This window comes from Acanthochromis polyacanthus, chromosome 2 (genome assembly GCF_021347895.1).
Source record: "Acanthochromis polyacanthus isolate Apoly-LR-REF ecotype Palm Island chromosome 2, KAUST_Apoly_ChrSc, whole genome shotgun sequence".
In the NCBI taxonomy this organism is placed as follows: domain Eukaryota; kingdom Metazoa; phylum Chordata; class Actinopteri; family Pomacentridae; genus Acanthochromis; species Acanthochromis polyacanthus.
This window is the reverse complement of record NC_067114.1, coordinates 13,660,232-13,684,878: the sequence shown is the minus strand read 5'-3', so window position 1 is coordinate 13,684,878 and position 24,647 is coordinate 13,660,232. Positions and strand designations below refer to the sequence as shown.

The following is a 24,647-nucleotide window of genomic DNA, read 5'->3' as shown; positions in this document are numbered from 1 at the left end:
CACGACCTTTTGTTTATATTCAAGAATAATTATTTAGACTGTTTACAATGCCATCCATCGTTTCTCATTATATAAGCCTGTTTCTGTCTTAAATAACCCCAAGAAGTTTAGAGCAGGTGTATATAATTGTTTTCTTTTTTTCTTTACACATTTATAGCAGAGGGCTGCATATCAGTCAGTAGCTGGTGTATTTAATGAATTGTAAATAAGGACAAAAACAAGTAAATGGAGGTAGGGTTTGCAGGTGTGACTGCCACAGTATTCTAGACTTCACTACCACTGGGTGGCGCTAATATTTTACAATTTACAATTCTATGTAGTGGCATAGTCTAATTATGGGAAATAAATGATAATCCATCACCTCGCTTAGCTTCAGAAGAGAAGTATGTGGGAAAGTTTCAGAGTCTCTGACATAGTTTCTAAGAGGAAAAACTGAAGTGAAATCATATCTTTTGTCTGATTTCCTTATTTTCCTTATTTTCATATACACTCTTAGTATTAATTGCTAGTAATTCCTACCATTTCATTTTAAATTTTGAAGTTCAGATACACTGGGAGGTGCTAAAGTCAGACATTTGCCATTTCTGTACAGTGCTGTAGCCTAATTATTGATAAATAGGTAATAATCCATCACGTCTTATAACTGAAGGAGACACGCATGAGGGAAAATTCTATGATAATCATGGAAACTGATATTTTCTAGTTTATTTAATGTAAATATATGAATTTGCACATTTCTAGTAAATTAAGCTTAAACTGTCCGGTTTTTTTTGTTTGTTTTGAAAACACTTTAAATCTATAAACACTGGTTCGTTTATTAGTTCACTCAACTTAGTTTCTTGTAAACTAAGTTTTCAAGAAACAAACATGATATATAAACAGGCTTTCCATGATACATTGTGAGAGACCCTTTTTTTTAGGTCTGAGAAAGTGCAGTATGCCTTTAATATATGTTCAATTGAGTTTCTTTGCATTTTAATGAATCAGTTCTAACCATGACGAAGTTAGCAATGAATTGAGTCTGGAGATTAAACTAATCATTTATAAGGAGCAGCCTTATGGGAGCAGCCCTCAACAGCTGAGGCTAGAAGTATTCAATGTTAAATGAGTTTTTGTTGTATTCACTCTCAGATGTACGTCGCTTTGAATAGAAGTGTCTGCAAAATGAAATCGTAGAACTGTAGAAATGAAGAAGAAACTCAATAAACTTAAAAAAAAGTAAAATTAGAGCAAGTCTGTTTGTTACCATAGTCTGAGTGACAAATTGATTCAACTCAATATTTTATGCTTATTGAACTCGTTTTCTTGAGTAAAGTTAATTTACCTCATTTAGTTGTACATTTTCACAGCTCATAGGATGATTTTAAAATGAACAATCAACCCAGTGCAGTACATTTTAGAGGCAGCAGGAGAACTTAAACTGAATGAACTTGTTTATTTATTAACTTTATTTATTTTATTTTCCAGTGCAGCACAAAAAATAATCTTTAGACTTTACCAATGCTTTCATAATTTTTTTTTATTTTTTATTTGTCTAATTTTCAATTTTTATGTGTTTGCTCGACAATACGATGTCATTTCAAGCTACAGCACCCCCAAAAACACGCGCATACACACTCGGTCGGAGAGTCTCTGATTGGCTGTTAGCAACTTACCGTCCGTGCGACGTCAGCCAAAGGAGGAGGAAGCGTTGAGGGGAAAAAAGGCAGCGAGGAGGTGAGAGGAGACCACTGGAGTCTCTGTCAGGGGACACACCGCAGCCTCGGGACCGCCTGGACCACGTCTGGACCAGGGTCTTCCGTGCGGCTGACCGTCCCTCATGTCGGGGACCAGCGGCCGGACCCAGGAGCCTCCTGATCACGGATACAAACACGCAACCCACCGGGGATCTGACATCCGTCCACAGCCCGCCGTGCAGATGGGATTTATCGATCTGATCCACGCGCTCACCTGTTTGTCTGCACACAAACTCATGCACATCTGGATCCCCGCTGATGCTGCGTCCCTCCTTTTGCCACATGTGGATGTTTTAGGTCTCCGTGGATGCAGGAGGAGGAATCTTCCACCATCACAAGTGAGTGTTTTGGTGATGAGTTTCCACACATCAGAGCTGCTCATATGATCTACAGACGTGTTTAAATGAATGCATCTCATGCTATGGCTGCAGATGGTCTCATACTAGAAATATTCAGGGTTCTAGACATATAAGCATTCATTGAAGCGTGATTTATTCAAGTATTATCCTTTAAACAGGATGCATTGTCAAACCCACAGCAACAATGTCAAGTTAACATCATGACAAACACATTTCTCTTATTAAAATGAAGAAAGTCTGCCATGGTTTGACCTATTTGACGGCATTAGGGTATTTGTTGTGAGTGTGAAGCTGTGGATGTGCAGGCCTGTTGTGTGCTCATCATGGAGTATTTGTTACCTACAGTGTCACATTTAGTATTTATCTTGCTTGTTTAAAATTTGACTCAGTGTTGACAGTACTAAGTAATTCTGAAAATCATTATTATATTAAGAAATTGTGATAATTGTGGTATTTTTTGTCAGTGTTTCCTATTGGACATGCAAAGAAAGTGACGCACGCCTCGTCAGTGCACCCATTTCCCAATTAAAACAGCTGACGTCAGACGCACTGACTAAGAAAAGCGTGAGGTCATCACCAGGTTAATTTCAGTTAAACGTTTATATTCTCATTTTAAAAAATGTGGATTTAAATATGTGACACTGTGACCTTGGATTCTTAATGGCTGATGGATGATTTTCAGGTGTAACAGGGTCATCATTGACTAAAGCAACTACAGAATCAGAATAAAATAATAATGATGCAGCAAAGCATGCAGGTGAAAAAATATTAAGACTATCATTGTTTAAATAGTGAATCTTCAGCAAAAACTTTACTGTAAGGGCCTTAATGGAGCAGCATCAAGACAGGTGATTGCAGTACTGAAGCAGTTTTCTTTGCAAAAATGTCACAGGTTTATTATAAAAGTATGAGAGGCAGTAGAAGACGAAACTAGCATGTCTAAAAACTATTATGTGACAAAATGCAGTATGAACATGCACATATACAGTGGTTTTATCATCCAGCATCACTTTATGAACTCAAAGCGGTTTTGTTGGTCATGGAAAAGGTATGTAAGAAATTTAAGGATGAGATATTAGACTTTCAAAAAAAATGTAATAGAAATTTTCAGTTGAAGCTGTTTAATGTTAAATTAAAGCTGTATTCAAACATGTATTAATGTCGTCATCATCCTCTGTGTTCCCAGGAAGCCTCAGATTTACCTTTTTGCTGTTCTGAGAAAGAACGGAGCCTGTTCCTGTCTTTGGTTATCTAGCTGTATGAGTGTTAATCAGCCATCATAAAGCTAGATAACCGAAAGTAGGAATGACCTCCAAGTCCTCCTCCACGAGGTGAAACCGGAAAAGAAACACCGGCTCAGGAGGACATCAAGTCTCTGCAGGTAGGCTGTGACAAAGTGAATTGTTTTACTAAATGATTCCACCTTTTGTTGAAGGTTTTATTTTCAAAATGATTAGTCAGCTGTTCAGTTCATAAGTCATGTTAGGTGGAATTCAGATAGCAAGATGAAGAATCCACAATATTGTATTATAAAGGGAAACACAACGAATGCAGTGATTTGAGCAGTTTTTTGTGCCAGTGGAAAGAAAAAAACTCCACTTGGACAGCAAGAAACCTCCAACAGATCAAGGCTCAAAAGTGGATTCATGGAAATACAGTGAAAATGTTGCTGCTAATCAACTGGGTTTTTTTAAAATCCAGAAATGTCAGAATTTGCCTCCTTTTACCTTCTCATTTGTGGTGTGATGGTTTATTAAATATCCTGGAATTTTGAAGCATTGTACAGATAAATACGTAATACAAGGACATAATCTTAATCTTAGCTGATCTAAATTAAATAAAGCCATTAGATTAATGAAATAATCTGATCATTTACAGCCCTATGGGACAGTTTTTGTTGATCTCTTGTTGAAGAGCGATAATTATCATTTATCCAACGTTCAAGTACACTGAAGCCAGAAACACACCTTGAATAAACTCTTGTATTTTTACTAATAACTTGTAAAAAAAAAAAAATGTATTTTTCATGTGTGGACACTGTGAACCTGTGAATAATTATTTCAGCTAATTAGATTCACACTTTCTCTCTTAACTCTCTTGCATATATTTGGAAATTAAAAAATCTAAAAAGGTGCCCCTGCTGTATGAATACAGTTAAATGTTCATGTCCCACACTTTCTTTGGACACAGACTTCAGAAAACCCCCTGATGTCATTTCTTTGTTTCAATTTATTTGCAGCGGAGTTGTTCCTTCGTTAAATCTCAGCTGGAAAAAAATCTAAAATGTCACCAAGTCAGGATTCAGATTGCTTTTATAAAACTCAAAACCTTCAATTGGCCTCATTTTAATCTACTTCTGTTCAATTATATATTGAATATAAATTCAGCTTTTTACTTACAACATTCTTCAAAATGTTATGAAATTCTAATTTTCTTTTACAAATGGGTCAAAACCGTCCCAGACTGCTGCTACATTTTATCCTAATGTTGAAAATGATGCAAACTGAGCGACTGTAGAAACAGTGTTACTCCATAAGACGTGAAGTTTTACATGAATTCCCCTCAGCAGAATGCACACCATGAACACTAAAGCACGAAAAAGTCTGAATGTTTCCTCTTATCAGTCCCAAAAATCCCCAATACTAAAATGATCAAGCTGCAGACAAGAAAGGACACGTGCCAGTTTACTGTATATATCACAAAAGACACAAAAACACCCCTTTGTTTGTGTTAAAAAGTTTATTTTTTATTTTCACAGTCATTATAAAGGTGCTATCTTCATCTCTGAATGAAAGGGATTCCTGTAACTGAAGGATGTACAGATATATGAAGGACTGTTGGAGTTCCATGTTGTCTTTTGAGTCTCCCTGCTGCCTTAAAACCGGCTTTGTTGGCACAAAGCAGATCCACGTTAATTGTTCCATCATTAGCCGTCTATCAGACCTCAATCGAGCCTTCCTGCCTTTAATTTCCTCTCTGCTGTGATCTCGCCGTGGCTGCTGCAGATGTAGGTGATTACTGAGGTCACATTTCTGTGGCCTTTTGAAGGTCATCCGGCGGCTCACTGCACGTTTAACCGCTGTTGTAATTGAACAGACAGAGGAGAAGCCATCGATTCACCGGTTGACGATCTCATGACATTTGATGATATTGAAGCTGCTGGTTCTTACACCTGACTCTCTTTGATCCCACAAATGTCACAAGTGGAACAAGGGGGGCAAAAAAAGTCTGTCAAGTTTACAGAAACGGCCCACTGAAGAAAAGAATGCATGAGTACTATTCTGTTTCTATAGTGAAAATAAAACTTTACACCCTGATTCAAGTAAAAATAAAAGATTATAGTAAGCATGAAACATAAAAAAATATTCTCCTGACATTAGATAATTAAAACTATCACTTTCTTTTGTTTAACTCCATCTATACTGAGTAAAACCAGACAGCCAATCAACCATCAGATGCATTTCAAATGATTCTGTATATTATTTCTGTTTATTTATTACTCTTAAAGCTGATCTCTCAGTTAAATTGTACAAAATATTGCTAGTTTAGATTTGCAGAAACGACCAGATATAATCATTTCAAATATAGTAAAAGAATAACAGGAAGTGGAAGATAATTAGAGGCCTTTTATTTTCTAAACCTGCTCAGGTAAAATGTTATGGGCCATCAGTGCATGTTAACTGGTTAAATATTTCTCTATTAAAATACTTTTAGGTGTAATGGGCAGAGATACACGAGTCTGTCCTCTGAATGATGAAGTTTTTTTTCGAACATTTTTATTAAACAGATGGGATTAGAAAGAGTGGTGGAAACACTAGTGGACATTTTAGTTTTAAAAAATCACTAAATATGTCAGCTGAAGACTGAAGTTTTACATGTTTAAATTATAAATAATAATTTGGCTTTTTTTAAATAATAAAAACACACCTAAAAGGCTAATTATCGCACATTTACAGAGAAAAACACAAGCCCCCATCCAAACAGCACGCGTGTTTCTTCTCTGTTTCTTTCTTCTTTTTTTTTTTTTAATGAGCATTGCATTTTGTGTTGTGTAGATTAAAAACAACGCGTTTCTTTTTGCTTTCAGTTTAGAGGTATTGTTTGAGCGTTTCTGTCCTTCTGTCGTGATGTGACATTGAAGTGATTTTAAAGGCTGAATATGAGGTCTTATGAACATAGAGGCCTTTACTGTAGCTCAACCTGCAGCTCAACAAAATAATCAGCGAACATTTATTAAAAAAAAAAAAAAAAAAAAAAAAACTCGATCATTTTACCTGCAGTTCGGTGTGTTTTCTCGGTGGCCTCACACTGAACAGCGCTGCTTGGACTAAATATTTACCGACATTTGCGCTCTCTGTTGGTCTCGACCCAAGACCAGCCGAAAAACACCCAGAGCTCCACAATGGTGCAAAATAAAGGAAACAATCCCGCAATGAATTGGACGCAGACAGGCTCCGCATATTAACATAATTACAGCGAAGTGGGCGCAGAGACAGCAGGCCTGTTTAAAGGCGCAGCAGCACGTCCTCCTACTGTACCAGGGTCTGGAGGAGAGCCCGGAATACTGAGAAAATACTGCGTGTTTTTCCAGTTTGTCTGAAATAAGACTAATTCTGTCGCCAGTAAACATTTCTATAAAGATGCAGTATATTTGTCATTCTAGTTTATCCTAACCTATAATATCTTTAGAAATGCTGCCTCCAGATGCCTGTAACAGCACAGGACTGGGGGGAAAAAAATAGCTGTAGTCACATATATGCCAATGAAGATACCCATCATAGGACATAGAGATCCTGAAGTCATGAGAGTGCATCTTTACTGTGCTGCTCACTGTCCAGGTTGTTACCAGTAAAATGTATTTATTTCTCCACAATGCTGTTATTTCAAATTCTGCAAATAAAATACTGAATCTTTTATTACCGAGTTCGGAGTAGCTCCACATGTCTTACAAATTGCCCATAGAAACCATCAAGTGCACATTTTTTATTGTAAAAGATAAACCCCTCCTACAAAGGCTTCACCTGAACATCTTCAATAAGGCCCTGCTGTAAGCATTTCTCTCTAATTCAGAATATTCAGCCAATGCACAAAGTTACTCTTAATAATAATAATGATAATTATTATTATAACAATAATAATTCTTACTATAACAATAATAAAAAATAGGTCACTGGTTTTAATATGAATTGTAATTTCTGAGTTTAAACCTCTCAAGCAGTTAACTGGCTGGTTTCCTCTCGCTCTCTTGTGCTTTATGTAAAGGTTGATGCTTTGGATTTAATAACCAGCACCAGGACTTGTAAAATAAAAGGGGAACTGTTCCTTTATTAGAAACCAGCCTGTAATTAGACATGCAGCTGGGGGAGGGGTCAGTGAGAGGCTGGCTGATTATAGGAAATCATGCACCAAAACACACAGAGAACATGAGTGAATCACCTATACTGGCCTTTTAATGAAAGCTGTCAATATCTGTTCCAAATTATCTGTGTTTATGGTTGTTTGAATCATAGATTATAATAAATATAATGTATTTGCATTGGTTCCGTAAACCAGTTAAACCTCTGGAAGGTCAGGAGTGACCAGGTTTCTAATTCTTTTTTTTTATCTCCAAAATATATCTAGCTCTAATGATATAGAACACAAATTGATTTTGATGAAAAACACTTGATTTAGGTCATATATACAAGGCATTAATAGACAAACTCAGACTGATCTACACTTATATACACCTCTACACATGTAAAGTATTATTTTTTCTGCAGTTTGCTCGTGTGCAGCTTCAGGAGACCTGTTGGCCTGTTGGTAAACAGTGGCCTCGGTCCACATTATAATTCTGATCCTGGCTTCTCTCCACAATGGCTGCTTTGTGAAAGGAGCACTTGACAAAGGTCCGCCACTGCTTTTCCCAACGTTGTATAGGTGAGCGGCTGCTGCAGTAAACCCCGAGCAATGAGGTGGGAACAACAGTCCAGACCAGACAGTGGCAGATGCCTGCATTAGCACAGCAGCCATAAGAGTGTCTCCTGGAGAAGTTGTCTCTTTGTCTTCCTGCCTCTTTATGTCTGCCTCTGACTCTCACAGTCAGCGTATGGATGTGTGCTCTCATTTAGGAGCTAATGTTAATGACAAAGAATGAGACCGTTGTTTCAAAGATGCATCCTGCTCAATTCATTTTACTGGAGAGAGCTCATTTTCCCACACAATTCTTCAGTCTGCACAGATGCAGCCTCCCTATCCTGTAGTTTGGTTTTATTCTATCTTTAGCAACACACGTGTAGCATCGTTTTCCAAAACATTTTCTTTTACACTGATGCTGCTATGTTATGATATTTTCCCTCTTAAATCTGCACCAGTTGCATAGAAGGTAAAGAAAAACAGAACAAAAAGCTGAGACATTTTTAAATTCCTCTGTAAAGGGGCAGTAAGTACAGAAATGCAGAATCATCATCAGTAGAGTAAAACACAAAGAGACAAATGAAAAACAATTCAACTTTGATTATGAGGGAGGTTGGTTGAGGTGCAAGGAGAATTTCTGAGAAAGTTGGCATAGCAGTGTTTCGTCACAGGTTTGGCTGATCGGTGTTGCTGTCATGTGTCATCGACAGCAGAGTGTTAATAGAGACAGACATTCAAATACAACACATGCACAGATCAGGCTTTGATTAACTCTGTCTGGATGAGGTGTGGCGACCACAGTGATAGACTGTTGTGAGATTGATGATCTCACTGCAGGATTCTCCTACAGGGGAATGACCCTCCTCCAAACAGGACGGTCTCAAATCTTAGGGTAAGAACCAATGTAGAGTAATGGCGACTGTGGGCTCTCCTGAAGCAGAACATTGTATGTTTTGCGTCCCTGCAGCCCCCTTTCCCTCCACAAGGACACCGCAGCTGCGATTCTGTCTTAATCTGGGGATAAACACGATTATCCTGCTATGGCTTGTTCTTGGCTTTGTAACGGCGACAGGGGACCTTTCACAGCTCCCTTTTTCCCATGGCCGAGTGGGTCTGAGCAGCTAAGACCCCCGATGTGGACCAGTCGCCATTCATCAGCTTTAGCCTGAAGCAAACAAGCACGTCACACCGACCCGAAGGCAGCTAGACACTAAACGATGAAAATATTAGCCAGAGAGTCACTGAGCTGCAGCTCCTCACCGTCTGTAACAGAGAAGATCCTGATGTGATCTCTTTACCTTCTGTGGGTAGAGAAATCATAATTATCATCACTATGATTAGTGTTTATTTTATTGTAATATTTATATTATTTCTCGTTGGATTTCTGTTTTAATGATAAAGTATTGTATAGTGCTATATTTGCAATTTAGTGTAGTTGTTTAGTTGCTTAAAAATCGATTTAACGTAAGTTTCTGGGGATCTGACCTTCACAAAAAGAGCTTGACATAAATTTTGTCTTTTGTAAAACTGTTTCCTGAGTAAAAAATGAGCTTTCACAATCTTATTATTAAAATTGCCTAATCTTCATAAACTTATTCTAAACATTTTCTCATCCATGATTTGCAAACTCGATTTTTTTAGGAACTTCAAAACATATAATTCATTCTATTAAATCATGATGCAAAATTTCAGACAGGAATTGATTTCCATACTTTCCCGCCTGTCGTTCAGACTGTCAGTCAAGTTCAAGTTCACAAGGGTAGAAATGTCTCGACTCTTCATTCACTCCCGGCGTGCCTCCCCCAAACTCCCTCCATCGCTATGACAGAGGGGCTGTGGCGTTGTTATGGCAGCGGCCTGGTCGGTCCGGCTATGTGCTGGTGAAAAGGACAGCCTGTCAGGGAGAGAGAGAAACTCAGGATCCCCCCAACAGCTGGGCACAGCCTCCCCCCTGCAGCCACCCCCCTGCAGCCTCCCCCCTCAGGCCTTTCAAACACCATCCAGACCCTGGGAACACTAAGAATTCCACATTCATCATTCTCACACACACCGTGCACGCCCCCCTCAGCAGCCTTCTCCCACTATTAACCAACTCCTAACTCTGTATGTATCCACACATCCATCCATCATTTAACATCACTCTTCACTTACACCTCCATACACACACACACACACACACACACACACACACACACACACACACACACACACACACATCTACTATACTCTCAGCGCCCCTCCAACTCCACCTGTACTGTGGTATAAAGCAAAGAATTTCATATTTAAAAATGAAAACTGATATTTAAAGAATGATGATGGCCAAGATGATACCTGAGTGTATTTTTAAACTCAGTCACCCCGTCTGTGTGTGTGTGTGTGTGTGTCTATGTGTGCATGTGTGTGTGCGCATGTGTGGTTGTGTGTGTGTGTGTGTGTGTGTGTGTGTGTGTGTGTGTGTGTGTGAGAAAGAGAGAGATTTTGTTGAGGTCTCATTCAACTTTGAGCTTGAAAGGCTAATCATTTGCATAAACTGCATGCTGTCTGAGGGTTTTTTGGGGGAGGCAGCCATACTGAGAAAAGATATGAGAGAACATGGAAAAAAAAGAAAGCACAATCCTGCATTGTGGAGCAGGAGGAAGAAAGAGGAGGCTTGAATAAGAGAGAGGGTGAAAATTGGCAGAGAAAGGGCCTTACCATGTCTCCCAGTAGGATTAAATTGTCCGGGAACCTCTCTATATATAATTTGGTGAATCTGGCAGCAGCATGGCTGCAGGGTTGAACTCAGCCTGATCGTACACGGAGCGTCTGAATGAACTTAATTTGACAAGAGTTACGTATATGCTGAGATGATGCAACCACTTAAAGAAGAGTGAAAATGTCCAGCCTCATTCACTACCAGCACTTTCTGTTGACTTTTGCATATCCACACATGAACAACAAAATGTGTTAAAGTTCAACCACAGCTGATGTGGATTGCTTTTGTTTTTTTCTCTTTTCTTCAGAAATGGACCATAATGAAAGTGGTGCCACAACATGCTGTGGAGGATTTTCATATCAGTCTGTTGGAACTAGCGGCCAAAACCTGAAGTCTTTTCTCAGTACAACAAGCCTGAACATAATGAGACAACATTTTGGAAGGGGTTTTGTGTCACTTTATGCAAGATAGACTAAACAAAAAGTTACCAGTTCACCGTAAATAAAATATGTTTACACTTTTTATGCTGCAAAACCGCATGTTTAAAACATTTTTGTATTTTAAAAACACAATCCAGATTCTTTATGTTTTTTTAATGTGTTGTATGTTCTAGAAAAAAAAATGTAAGAGCAATTTCTGCAAAATTAGCAAAAGTACAAATGGATTTTTTACTGTGATGCCAGTTTATTTGAATTGTTTTTTCCCAAAATGGTTGTTTCCACATTGTTATTGTCTCTTTATTTTGATTTTAATAATGTATGAATGATTTGTCTAAAAATTACACTGATATTAATTTTGTATTAACATTTTAAGAAGATAATGTTGAAAGGTTCTTATTTGTTGAAATTATTCAAATGGTATTTGAGATTGTTGAAGGAAGGTGATTGAAATGTGTTTGCTCTTTACTCAATAAAATGACCCAGAAATGTGATGACTGTGTCGTCATTTACTTTGCTGAAACAGTTCATAAAGAATAATGTCTATCGGCACCTTGAACAGAGGCCACTGACTGAAAACATCAGGTGCATATTTTGATTCAAAAACAGATGATAGACGAAAATGTTGGTTTACCTGGACAAGAGCGTGAATGCATCTCTTTTTCAAAAAAGCTTGTTTTTGGGAAAAAAGTTCTACTGTGTTCCTGTAATAGTTTAGTAAATTTCAAACCATGAGCCCCTTAATTAATCGTTGTGTGCAAACTTTGTTTTAAAAATATATTTGTAGGATTATAATGAAAAAGTACAACAATTGAAAAATGTCAGCTGCCAGACACAAAAATAACAGCAGCAGTAATACTGAACCCACTCTCACTCTTTGTGGCTTTCTGTAGCCATTTGGTTGTTGTTTTGCTGGAGCTTAAACTGCCTCAGGTCCAGAGAGCATTAGTCTGCTGCTGGACAGAGTCTTGACCTTTTACTCTCTTGGGACACAACTTGACCCGACACAAGACTGCGGACACGTGTGCAGGCTTTTCTTCTGATGACCCCTCAGACTGTGTGACAAGCAACGTTTTTGTTGTTCCATTCTCTTCTATTCTGTTTCCACTGCTGTTCTAATGTCAAACACCCAGATAAACCTCGTGTTAAACCTGACCTGGCTTTGCCAGATGATATCCTTGTGGGATGCAGGCCGATATTTATAATATAGTTTGTCAAAGAAAGAAAGAAAGAAAGAGAGAAAGCGAGTGAGAAGAGTTTGTCCTTAGGATATTTTAGGTCAGTGAAAGGTCGAAGTTCAGCTAAGGTGACAAATTCAAGGTCAAAAACCAATAAATAGAACAACTAATGCAGATGTTTGCATACAGTTGCACTGTTTGCTGCAATTAAGCAAATTAAATTGTAATCCAGTCATGCTCTGTGGCATGAATAAAAATGCTCAGCAGACCCACTTGGTTCTGATTTTCTTTAAGGATGGCAGGACGATCTAATGAATAGAGAGAAAGGGTTCGGTGTTGGGGCACAGATGACAGGAGCTTCAGTCACAAGGCCTGGTCAACTGGTTAGTGTTTCAATGGTAACAGGGACTAATATGACTTCTGCATTTAGATTTATGAGAGAGTTCATTGATAACTGTGGTTGAAAATTGTGGGTGACACGTGATGATAGCGATGCTCGTACATTAGTGTGATTTGTAAGAAAAAACAGAAGACAGTAAATGTCGGTGTATGATGTGATCCAACTGTCAGTAGGAACGATCAATCAACAGTTACAGAGGGGGGAACAATAAATTAATGGAGCTGCAGTGCAGAAACTGCAGGCACTGCTCTACAGAGATGTGGAAAGAATGGTCAGATGAGTCATCCATTGCCATTTTTTTATTATTATCTTTTTTTTAGGGGTGAGTGAGTGCATGTGTGGCATACACCAAAAGAGCAGAACATTCTTGAATGCTTGGCCTCTACAGTGTGGGGATCCAGTGGCTCTGTTATACTGTGGGGCATTTTACTGGTATGACTTGGGGCCACTTGACTCCTTAGAGGAAAAGTTCATTGAAAATTCATGCAAAATACACATCACATTTCTCTTCCAGGACAACAATGTCCCCAATCCATAGGACAGAACTGAGTGGTCAGACACTGAATGATTTGATGAAAGTGATGTGAATAATATGATTTGGCTTTTCTGTCATCAAAATACCAAATATGGGAAAAGCTTGTGGAGGAATTGTGCCCATTCCTCCAGAGTTACAGAGTCATTGTCAAGCTGCATTGAAGGTGCTGTGGTGGAATGTCACGGCCACTTTACTAAGACAATTTATATTCATTTTTCCTTTTATTTGTCATCTGTCTGTTTACAGATACATTTATTAAATATCAGAATTCCTTAAAAAATGCACTTGATTTTGGAGAGAATTTTGCATTCTCGATCATGTTCATGTCCTAATGTGAGATTATCTCTACACAAAAGATCTCAGAAATTATTTTTTGTGTGTGTGGTTTTCAGGTCACCACATACTTGTAGCTATAACATAAAGTATACTGTCACTACATTAATTGTTATTTTTCTGCAAAATATGAGTATCAATCAGTGGTGGATCAGTGCCCCCCCCCCACCCCGTGATCTGATTGGCCACCCCATGTGTCCCCCCAAAATTTTCGTTGGAAATTTACATTACTGATACTCCGATTTCCGACGCTCCTGAACGCAACTTTGTTGTCTGACTGCACCAGAATGCACCAATGACGTTTGTTTGATCTTTTGATTGTATTTCGTTTGGATTTGAAGAAGCTTTAGAGAAGTTTCCTGATGCCGGAGGAGAAGAGGAGCAGCTTTGTACCTTTGCGGTACAAAGAAGACTGGCCGTTTCTCAGCACGTAACTGTCCGTACTTGCGTTCTCACGTACTCGTGAAACGTCATCATCCAGACTGCCTCGGACCAGACCAGTTAGCATAGATATGAATCAGTAGATAGATACATATCTATGGCTGCAGCTCCCATGGAACAGGAGGGTTTTGTTAGAGGAAGTCAGAGACAGTCACACAGAGACACATGAGACCTCACACTGAAACGGAGCTACAGCTCTGTGACTTGGACAGAATTTATTTTCAAAACTACACGTGTAACGGTAGCAATCCGTGCCAGAGCAGACCTCATTAGCACTTCCGCTAGGTCGGCCAACTTCCGGTCACTCCATGGATGCGGTTGCCGGTAATGGAGTCAGAATATGGATTCATTTTTCGTTTGGGCTTGACAAAGATGAGAACAAAAATATTCAGACCAAGTGGAGCAGCTAACTAACGCTAATTAAAGTTTGATTTACATTTTCAAAGTCACATTTTTGAAATCATGTAATTTTTCCGTCTTTCCAGGTTTATTTTGCAACCTGGAAACATTGTTTATCCATAATTCCGGTAACTTGACTGTAACGTTCAGGAAACTTAAATGTGATTAAAACAGTAACATTAATGTTCTCTTTGTCAGTAATGAGCTTTAATTTGACACTTAAACAGACTCTGATAGTTTTAAATGACATCGGTTTCATTAATTTGTTGAAAATTGTCTCATTTGTTGTTGTAATGTTGCTGCTGATTCATTAAAACCAGATGATCCATGTTGAAGACACATTTAGTTCAAGTATCAGAAGTACAAGAAAGAAAATAAAAGTCTACGAATGAAAAGCAGCTTTTTATCCTGAAAGAGCAGAATCAGCTCCAACATCTGCATCTGACAGCATCAAGTCAACCAGAAAGAAAAGAAAAAATAAAATGACTTCTTTCTGATCACATCTGTTCCGCTGCTCACATTCTTCACCTTTATAGTCCACTTTTCAAAGTTCAGCAGACAGGTGCTCTGTTTTGGAGTGTGACGATGTCGTAGGTGATGTGGAGACGGAAGTTTCCGTTTCACCCACATCGTGCTTTAGGACACCCAGGTCGGACTTGATGTTTGAAATACTGACCGACAGCTCAGATTTAACTGTCTGCAGTTCTGTTTTGATGGATGTTAAATTTTTACTCAAAGCCGCCAGCAGCTGGGTCTTTAAAATAATCGCCGTCTCGTTACAGAGTGAAAGTAGAAGTTTCTCCTTAAGGTCAGAGATTGCAACATCTAAGGGCCTCTTCAAAAGAAGACGTAGTTGATGAAGATGTTCTTCAGCAGGGCCAGAAAGACCACGACCAAGCAGCCTGGAGATCTTAGGCAGCATCTCCCTCAGGTGGGTGTCAACGGTGTTCACGGTCAGGTCTGTGGTAATCCTGTCAAAAAACAAAACAGAAAAAAATCGAGATTATTAATAAACATGTAAGAGGCCCTGACTCCACCTTGGCTCCACCCATATGGTCACTTTATTAGGAACAGGAACTACAATGACAAAGGGATGACGAAATTACAGTTTTTATCTGATCTGTAGCTCAGTGAGTTAAGGGTTTGCCTATAGAGCTGCAGGTTGCTGGTTCAAGGCTAGACCCTTCTTAAATTTTTTGAAAAACTTAGACAAAGAAAGAAAATGCCACTGGTAGGTCTTGAACCTGCTACCTTCCACTGTGTAGTCTCTTTTCTTACCCCCTAAGCTACTTGCTCAGATAGTAATTCTTCTTTTTTTTTGCATATTTATCATCTATTTGTTGTCGTTTTCGAGGTTTTTTTAACTTGAGTTTCGTCTTGACTGTTTTTCTCAGGGGGGTGGACTTCAGCCTTTGTGCTGGAGGGTTTAACCCTCACTTCCAAGACTTTCCAAAGCCTCGAGACCTCCCGAGTCCTCAGAACTTGAGCTTTCACACAGTCTGAGGGCTGAAATTTTCTAAGTGAGTAGATCCCTGTTAGTTTGAACTTTGAGACAGTTCAAGGGCTGAAATTTAAGAAGTTCCTGAGTAGATCCCTGTTAGTTTGAACCTTTAGACAGTCTGAGGGTTGAAGTTTTAAAAGTTTCTCAGCACTTCTGTTAGTTTGAACTTTGTGGTTAACAGAAGCCTTAAAACTTGTGACCATGAGTCTTGATTTCACATTTAGACCATCCATTCGAGTTCTTCTCAGACCTTCACCTGTGGGTTCTTTAGAAATCCTGAACAAACTTTGATTCTCTTCACTGAACAGTAAAGTTTGTGGAGATCAGAAGGTAACATTAGTTTGATCGATGCCTTCAACTACGAGTAGACTTTATCTGGAAAGCAGTTTTCTGAAATGAGGTCTTAGTAAATCTGTCCACAATCAAACCCAGAACATAGAAAGAGGAAATGTTTGAAGAAACAACTTGATGTTTTCATTTCAGACTAGAAAATGCTTTAAGACCTTTATCTGTTTTTGCTCTTTTTGATCGTTTTATCGTCTCTTCTGTTTAGTTTGATCTTCTAAAGTCTAACTGGTGTCTTTTCAAATGTTTTGTCTTTAGTTTGATTCTTCTTGAATGTTTAGTTTTGCTCTTTTCTAATGTCTGATTTGGTTATGAAATGTTTTGTCTTTTTAATGTTTAACTGTTGTTTTTTCAAATGTTTTATCAGCTTGTTTGAAAAATTTCCTTTTCTTTCCCAATGTTTAATTTTTTAAATTAAATCTTTAAGGTTTTTCTTTTTAAATGATTTAGCACCTTTTAATGTGTAATTTTTTAATGCTTCATTGTATTTTCTGTTTAATTCCCATTTAAAGTTTAATTGTCTTTAACATTTAAATTAAAAATTAAACATTAAATTTTTTAATTAAATGTTTTAAAGGTTTTTAAGGTTTAATAATCTCATTAAATGTTTTGTATTTTTTGTTTTGATATTCTTCTTTAATTGTATTTTTAAATGTTTAATACTCTAAAATATTTCATCTTTAATGTTTGACAATTGTTTAAAAATGTTTAATTTCATAATTACATGTTTTGTATCTTCTGTTTAATTATCTAATTAAATATTTTCTGTTTAATATAGTTTTATTGTATTTAATGTTTAATTTTCTTTTTTAAAGTTTTATTGTATTTAATGTTTTTTCCTTTGACTTATTTGCTTTTTGAATGTAATTCATTTCTTTAATCTTTTTTTTTCTGTCAAGATTTTAACCCCAACTCCAAAAATGAAGCAAACCCTTAAATCATAATGAAAATATTTCTGTTGTCACAATCATGAGTTAGTCAATTATTCAGTTTATCAATTCAGCTTTATTTGTTTAGCACCTTTTACACAGATGACAAAACTAAACAAGCAAAGAAAAAAAAACAATGCTAAAACCATTATTGAAACTCAAAACATATTGAAAAAAAGATTTAACATGGTAAAGTATGTTGTGTGCAGGGGATGGAGGGAGTTTATTGAAGTCTTCTTGGGCTCGCACAGTAAATCATTTAAGTGAGAAACTTGATTTTCAGTTTAAGGAAACTGCAGAGCAACAGAAGAACCAACAATACCTCCTGTTTTCTCCTTTAATGAATCGACTTCATGTGCTTTCAGACCAAAGAACTACAGACTCTTCACAACCTGCTCAAACTCTTGGTACAGGACCTCACTACACGGGTCAAGAAGGTTTCCTTCTATTTATTGCTACTCTGAAGCTCACCTTCTCCTGCTCAAACTGCTGACAAATGTTTCTGCTGCTCTAAAGTCTGGTCTCCAGAACTTCCCAAAAACTCTCAAAGTCTCTTCTGCTGCAGGTTGCTTTGCATAACTGTTACAGAAAACCTCAGTAAACCACATGGAGGGGCCTCAAGATAGTCGTTCAAATGAAACCGTACAAAAACCAAACTAGTACAACCCAAACGCTTAAGTCTCCTGCAGCCTACCAGAGCACCTCTTTAAACAGAGAATCAGGACAGGAACTCTTACCTTCTGGACAACCAATATTGGTTCACAAACAAGAATACAGAATGTGTCTGATCAAAAACCTCTAAAGACTCACTACAGACAAGATAAAGACACAACTCAGCTGCACCAAATCCACTAATCACCGCACACATTAGCACCATGTGCTAACTGTGGCTAAAGAACCACATTTGACAAGACAACTATCCAGTACAAAGCCCTAAAACACACCAAGAAACACATTAAAGAGGATTTTACTGCTGGAAGCTGCAAGCCAACGCCTAAGAGACAAATCCAGTTCAGTGAAGAGAAGCAGAGGAAATGTTTGACTGCAGCCATAAAGCAGGAAGACACTGAACTGCTCAGGTGTTCCTGATAACAAGCAGCCACCTCGACAGCCAATAGGAACACAGCTTACTGGAAGTCCAGAGAGCTGGCTTAGTGAAGTAAATTTAAAATTGAAGCAGAAAGTTAACAAAACAAGTTGAAAACCACCTTCTGATACCTGAAATCTGAGCTTTTACACATAGAACACCTGAACATGTCAAACTGGTTCCATAGTAGAACCATCACTGTAAAAACGTCGTGGTATGGTGTGTTGCTCAGAAAACATTATGACTGTCTAGGGTCGCCGAGGAGCGAGACAAAAACAGGACAAGCGCTGGTTTCCAGGGGATTAGGCTGCTATTAATTTAAAAGAGTAAGTTTACAACAACACGTGAGCAGAAAATCACAAAGTCTGTCTTTAGTTCAGCTGAAAATATTAGTTTTTTTTTGTTGACCAAACTTTTAGTTAGATGAAAACTAATGACAGCTCTCATGTAGAGGTCCAACATTTTGGATCCTTGTGGAGAGTTTAATCTTATAAGTTGTAAAGCTGTTGAGTTTTTAGAGTAACATGGATTGTTTTGACATTTAATAACCAAGTCCTGAAATATAATTGCAGTTGTGGATTGCTGTCATTTAATCTGGACTAAACAAATTACAGGAGCATAAATCTAAACGTCTTTATGAGAAGTCTGGATTGAGGTTTCTCACTTGATAATGATCAAAAAATGAAATTTAGTTTGGTTTAAAGGAATATTCCACCTTAAATCTTTGAATATCGACCTAAAAGGATGGTTTCAGGAAGTATTCCAACTACAAGTATAGATAAAATGTCACTAAAACGTCAGAGTTTAGTCTGTCGTCCAAAATATCAGTAATACGTCATAGTTTAGTATGTTATCCAAAATGTGACAAAAGCGGCATAGTTTCGTATGTCGTCCAAAATATGACAAAAACATCAGTTTCGTATGTCGTCGAAAATATCAGTAGAACGTCATAGTTTAGTATGTTGTCCAAAATATGACAAAAATGTCACAGTTTAGCAAGACAAACACTGCAAAGAGAATGATCATGTAAAAAAAGAGCAGGAACTGGTGGTGCTTCAGAGCACCGCACAGCCCCACTAAGGTGACCAGGAACAGGATGTGACAAAAACATCATAGTTTAGTATGTCGTCCAAAATATGACATAGTGTACTATGGCGTTTTTTTGGACAAAATTCATGATGTTTTTTTTTTTTTCCAAAGAAAACTGCTCTATAGTGTTTTTCACAGCCTACTTTACATTATTTCTTCATATGGCATGTTTTTGCGACATGTTGAAAAAAAATCTAAATTTTTTTCGACATAGTATACTATGGCTTTTTTTTGGACAAAATTCATGATAATTTTTTTTTTCAAAGAAAACTGCTCTATAGTGTTTTTTTCAACTATCCAGTACAAAGCTTTCAAAACATACCAATAAACACATTAAAGATAATTTTACTGCTGGAAGCTGCAAGCCAACACCTAAGGGACAAACTAAGGCCCCATCCACACGAAGACAAAACACTTAACAGTTTCAAAAACGATCGGCGTAAAGACGAAGGAGTCTCAGAAAATGTGTGCGTCTACATGAATGCACTCGATACGCATGGAAACGCTGTAAAACACATGCCAGACCTCTAGGGGCACTGTAACGATATGACAGAAACACGCGCAAACAGAAGAAAAAAACAGTGGGTCCTTCTCCGGGGTGTATCCATAAAGTGCTGAAATGTGTCCTCGATAATTGTTTGTTCAACTCGGTGGTGATTGAGAAGGAGATTTTGCTGCAACAGGGATAGTAGTGTCACTAGCTTCATCAGCACATTTGCTACACTGTACGCCGCCATTGTTGTTGTCGTTGCTCCGTGTGGCGCATGCGTGTCAATGAAGATACGAAACTGTGACACAAGCGTATCTGAAAAGTAGCGGAGAGCCAGTAAACACAGAGCTGCGTATACGGCATTTCAGAATCTTTCCACTCTGGAACCTGGTTTCAAAAATGATCGTTTACAGACCCCCAAAACGCCGTCTTTGTGTGGATGATACGCAGATTTGGCAAGAAACTTATGCGTTTAGATCCCGGTTTGTCTTTGTGTGGATGGAGCCTAAAGCAACGGAGCCAAACCCGGTTCAGTGAAGACAAGCAGAGGAAATGTTTGACTGCAGACAAATGAAGACACTGAGCTGCTCAGGTGTTCCTGATAACACCAAGCAGCCACCTGGACAGCCAATAGGAACACAGCTTACTGGAAGTCCAGGGGGCTGGCTTAGTGAAGTAAATTTAGTTTAAAGTTGAAGCAGAAAGTTAACAAAGAAAGTTGAAAACTACCTTCTGATACCTGAAATCTGCGTTTTCACACATAGAATGCCTGAACATGTCAAACTGGTTATATAGTAGAACCTTCACTGTAAAAACGTCATAGTATGGTGTGTTGCTCAAAAACATTACGACCGGCTGTCTAGGGTCGCCGAGGAGCGACACAAAAAAGGGACAAACACTGGTTTCCAGGGGGTTAGGAGGCTATTTATTTAAAAGAGTAAGTTTACATCAACACAACATGTGAGCAGAAAAATCACAGTCTGTCTTTAGTTCAGCTGAAAATACTAAACAAGCAAAGAGAAAAAACAATGCTAAAACTATTATTGAAACAGATAGATGTCTGTTGTGTTAATAGTCTCTTGTCTTATCACTCACCAAAGGTGAAAAAGAAGTTTTAAGGCTGCAGTGTAAACTCACACTTCACGCCTTAGGATCATGACATCCCATACATGAAACAGCTCTAAACTAGAATCTGAATGACAGGTGACATTTTCCATGAGACAGGACTGAATTTATGTGCTTGTCAGAGCTGTCACTGTGTAGCATTACGTTAGAAAACACATACATTCAATTTGGCATGCAGAAGTGAGACGTTTAGGGTGAACTCAGATGTCGCTGCTCTACCTCATGAATGACGAGTAGGCAGCTGTAGACCAGTCTTGAGTCTGTGGAGGGCTGCAGATGATTGTCCAGTCATTTATATCTTCCAACTGAGTGAGCTTTAGGTCTTGTTCTCTGCGTTTGCATAAGAATAGAATCAGGTCCTGTGAACTTCCCCAACCTATTGACCCAACTCCCCAGACATGAATAGCTCTGCTTTGAGGCTCCCCAGCCTCTCAAACAGGCTTTAACCATGCTTTAAGTCCCAATCATGGTAATTTAATATATCTTAAGCCCCTGGCTGTTTTGCTGGAGTCCCTCTACAGTTTGTTTTAGGCATTCTCTGCTTCTCACCTCATCAGCGCTACTCACTGCCACATTTAAGGGGCTGCTGTGGCACTACAAGTTCCTTTTTAGCAGCTAAATAAGCCCGAGTTTCACACAATTAGAAAAAGTTTTTCCTATTCTTATTCAGTCTTTTGATTTAGAAGAAAGAAGGAAACCTCACCAAGGTTAGCTAGATGAAGAACAACATGGTGAAACAGTCGGTCTATTCATCAATGAACAGTGGTCGCGTAGTATTCGTATATCAAGAGCACATTCAGGTAGACTGCATTATAGTCATATTTTTTCAGTTTTTCTTGCTTTATTTGAGTGTATTGTATAGTGATGTTGATTTTTTTTTAATTTTTAACTATTATTTTGACTTAACATCACGAAGGATATGTAAACTTTTTATTGTTTCATAATTTTTCTACTGTTTTGGGTTCCTGGTAGTCTTATTGTTTGATTTTGTTGGCCAAATAATAAGTTACACAAATAGCAGAATCTACGCAGATAAAAGTGCACCATGTATGTCCATATAATGACCAAAGTAGGCCTGGCAACAACACAGAGCCGCTTGTACTGTCCAGGATTATTAAAGAAGGTATCCAGAGCTTCACAAATACCCAAGAGCTTCTAATAACATGGAAAGAACAGGCCTAAATATATACTGGAGACACTTACAATGCTGGAATTTGTAAGTTTTGCACAGAAAATGACTATTTCCCTTTTCTGTTGCTTTAGTACAGGCAGCTGACATGAGTCTCTGGAACTGATAATTAAACTAAATGCATGTCTGGACTTGGAACATGACAGTGGATGAGCCACATGCCTGCTAATTGGATTGTAAATTAAAATGCCATTTCATTGACTCATTGTTTACTGAGACAGACAATGAAAGTCTGTTCAAAAAATGTAAGTGGGCTCCTGGTACCTATTAAAACTTCATGAAAGCTGCAATGGAATTTAGAAACAAAAGACTTTTTAAGCATCCCTTCAGCAAACAGTGAAGAGCCCACTTTCTTTCTGTTTATTGTTTTTTATAGAACATTGTACAGTATGTGATTTGTTCATCTCTTTATTGATGAAGATATCTGTTCATCTCAATGTGCCTCAAGTTTTGGACATTTACAGTCTAAATATAATGTTTAGTTAATTGTTAATTGAACCTCTTCATGGCTTTTATCTTGTTATCTAACAAACAAGCAGGAAAATGTTTTTTCCTTTCATTTGTGTTACTATATCCCAATTAGAAATATGCAAGAAAAATGCACTTTAAAAGTTTCAAATAGGCCCATATGTTTAGAATACTAGAAATACATCACCATTTTTAAACTTAACATGCTGTGTATGTGGAAAATTTGACATTAATACAATGATTTTCTATAGTATTTGTAGATGTGAGGAACAGCGGCTTCTATTCCAGTTTTTATGGGTTTTTTTTGTTGATATATTCAAAACTTCAAGACAACTTTATTTAGCTATTTTCACAATGATTAACTGTTAGTCAATGTTCCACGAGAATCATGAAATTATTATGCAAGTCTGTTGTGTTTTAATCCATGAAATGTGTTTTTTTTTCATCTTCCGTAACTGTCCGAATTTGAAATATTTTATAAAGAAAGCTATTGGATAGATGGTAATGTCTTTAGTACTGTATGTGTTCTTGCCAACCAAAATGTATTTTTTTTTACAGTGCACAAATAGAAAGCACCTCTTGTATTCTATCCATTAAAGATGATTTAAATGAAAATACAATATAACATTTTACAGTAAGCATCCTTTCAACTGGAGCTACATTTTTGCTTTATAGTATAGAATGAAATTGAGAATATTTTTCCCAGCATGTTGATGATCTCACATTTCAGCACTTAATCACATCATATGTCATCTCAGTCAAAAGGCCAATATGTAATAACATTATAAAGATACATGCCTTAATATCCCAAAGCAAAAATGCAGCTGAGACTTGAATAAGCCACTTAAGCCTTATGTGAGGCCTGTGTGAACACTGAGGCTAACAGTGAGCCCGGTTTGTAGTCGTGTGAGAGCAGAGTCCATTCAGCAGCATGAATGAGACGAAGCTGCCGTCATAATGTAGGAAAGAGGAAGAGAGAGGGAGCGCTAACCCTCAGGATCCCTGATCTGTAAAGACAAACTCTTTTGTAAACCATAACCACCATTATTCACCTCTGAGTATTTCGTCAGCTGTTTGGTAGCATCAGTCTGTGTTGCTGATGCCACGTTGGGATGTCTGCCAAAGACAGAAAACAGAAATGGTGAAATATCTTGGTTAAAATGTCAGAATCAAGTAAGTTGGAAAAAATTTCATGTTTGCAAATACTATTGAGAGACACTAATGAGTTTAGGGTGGTTGAATACTTACGAGTGTTGCTTCGGTGGATCTGTTCCTGCATATGTCAGAGGTGTGAGTCCAAAGGGAAGCTGCAGCTGCTGTTCATCATTATACACTGAAATAAATATCCCCATGTATTTATTGGGGGCTGCGCAGTGGGTAGTGGTTAGCACTTTTGCCTTGCAGCAAGAAGATCCCCGGTTCGAATCCCGGGGTGGGCCTGGGATCTTTCTGCATGGAGTTTGCATGTTCTCCCTGAGCATGCGTGGGTTTTCTCCGGGTACTCCGACTTCCTCCCACAGTCCAAAAAATATGCTGAGGTTAATTGGTTACTCTAAATTGCCCGTAGGTGTGAATGTGAGTGTGATTGTTTGTCTGTATATGTAGCCCTGTGACAGACTGGCGACCTGTCCAGGGTGTCCCCTGCCTTCGCCCGAGTCAGCTGGGATAGGCTCCAGCACCCCCCACGACCCTAATGAAGATAAAGCGGTGTATAGAGAATGGATGTATGTATGTATTTATTGGGCCTAAAGGAATGTGGATTTCAATGTGGATAACCAACCTACCATTGTTTCTGTGGCACCACCTGCTGGAAAAAATTAAAACATGTCACCTTCAGTTCCTTTATTGTCTTCTGACCTGCATGCGCCTTTTCCCGCAGACACAAACACACATAAACACGGTAAATAAGTCCACAAATGACAACACAATAATTGTCCATCTGCACCGATGAAAGTTATGACTGAAAAGACCAAATATGATGTTTTTGTTTCGTTTAGCAAATGGAGAGTAGCATTT

The 24,647-nt window shown here is 38.1% G+C and overlaps 1 long non-coding RNA gene across 1 annotated transcript; it reads left to right on the top strand.

The window, feature by feature from the left end:
- The first annotated feature begins 1,754 nt into the window (after positions 1-1,754).
- LOC127532834 (uncharacterized) lies at positions 1,755-11,616 on the top strand. Its single transcript, XR_007940491.1, has 3 exons — positions 1,755-2,074; positions 3,282-3,476; positions 10,993-11,616. It is a non-coding gene; the product is annotated as an uncharacterized LOC127532834 (long non-coding RNA).
- Positions 11,617-24,647: the final 13,031 nt, after the last annotated feature.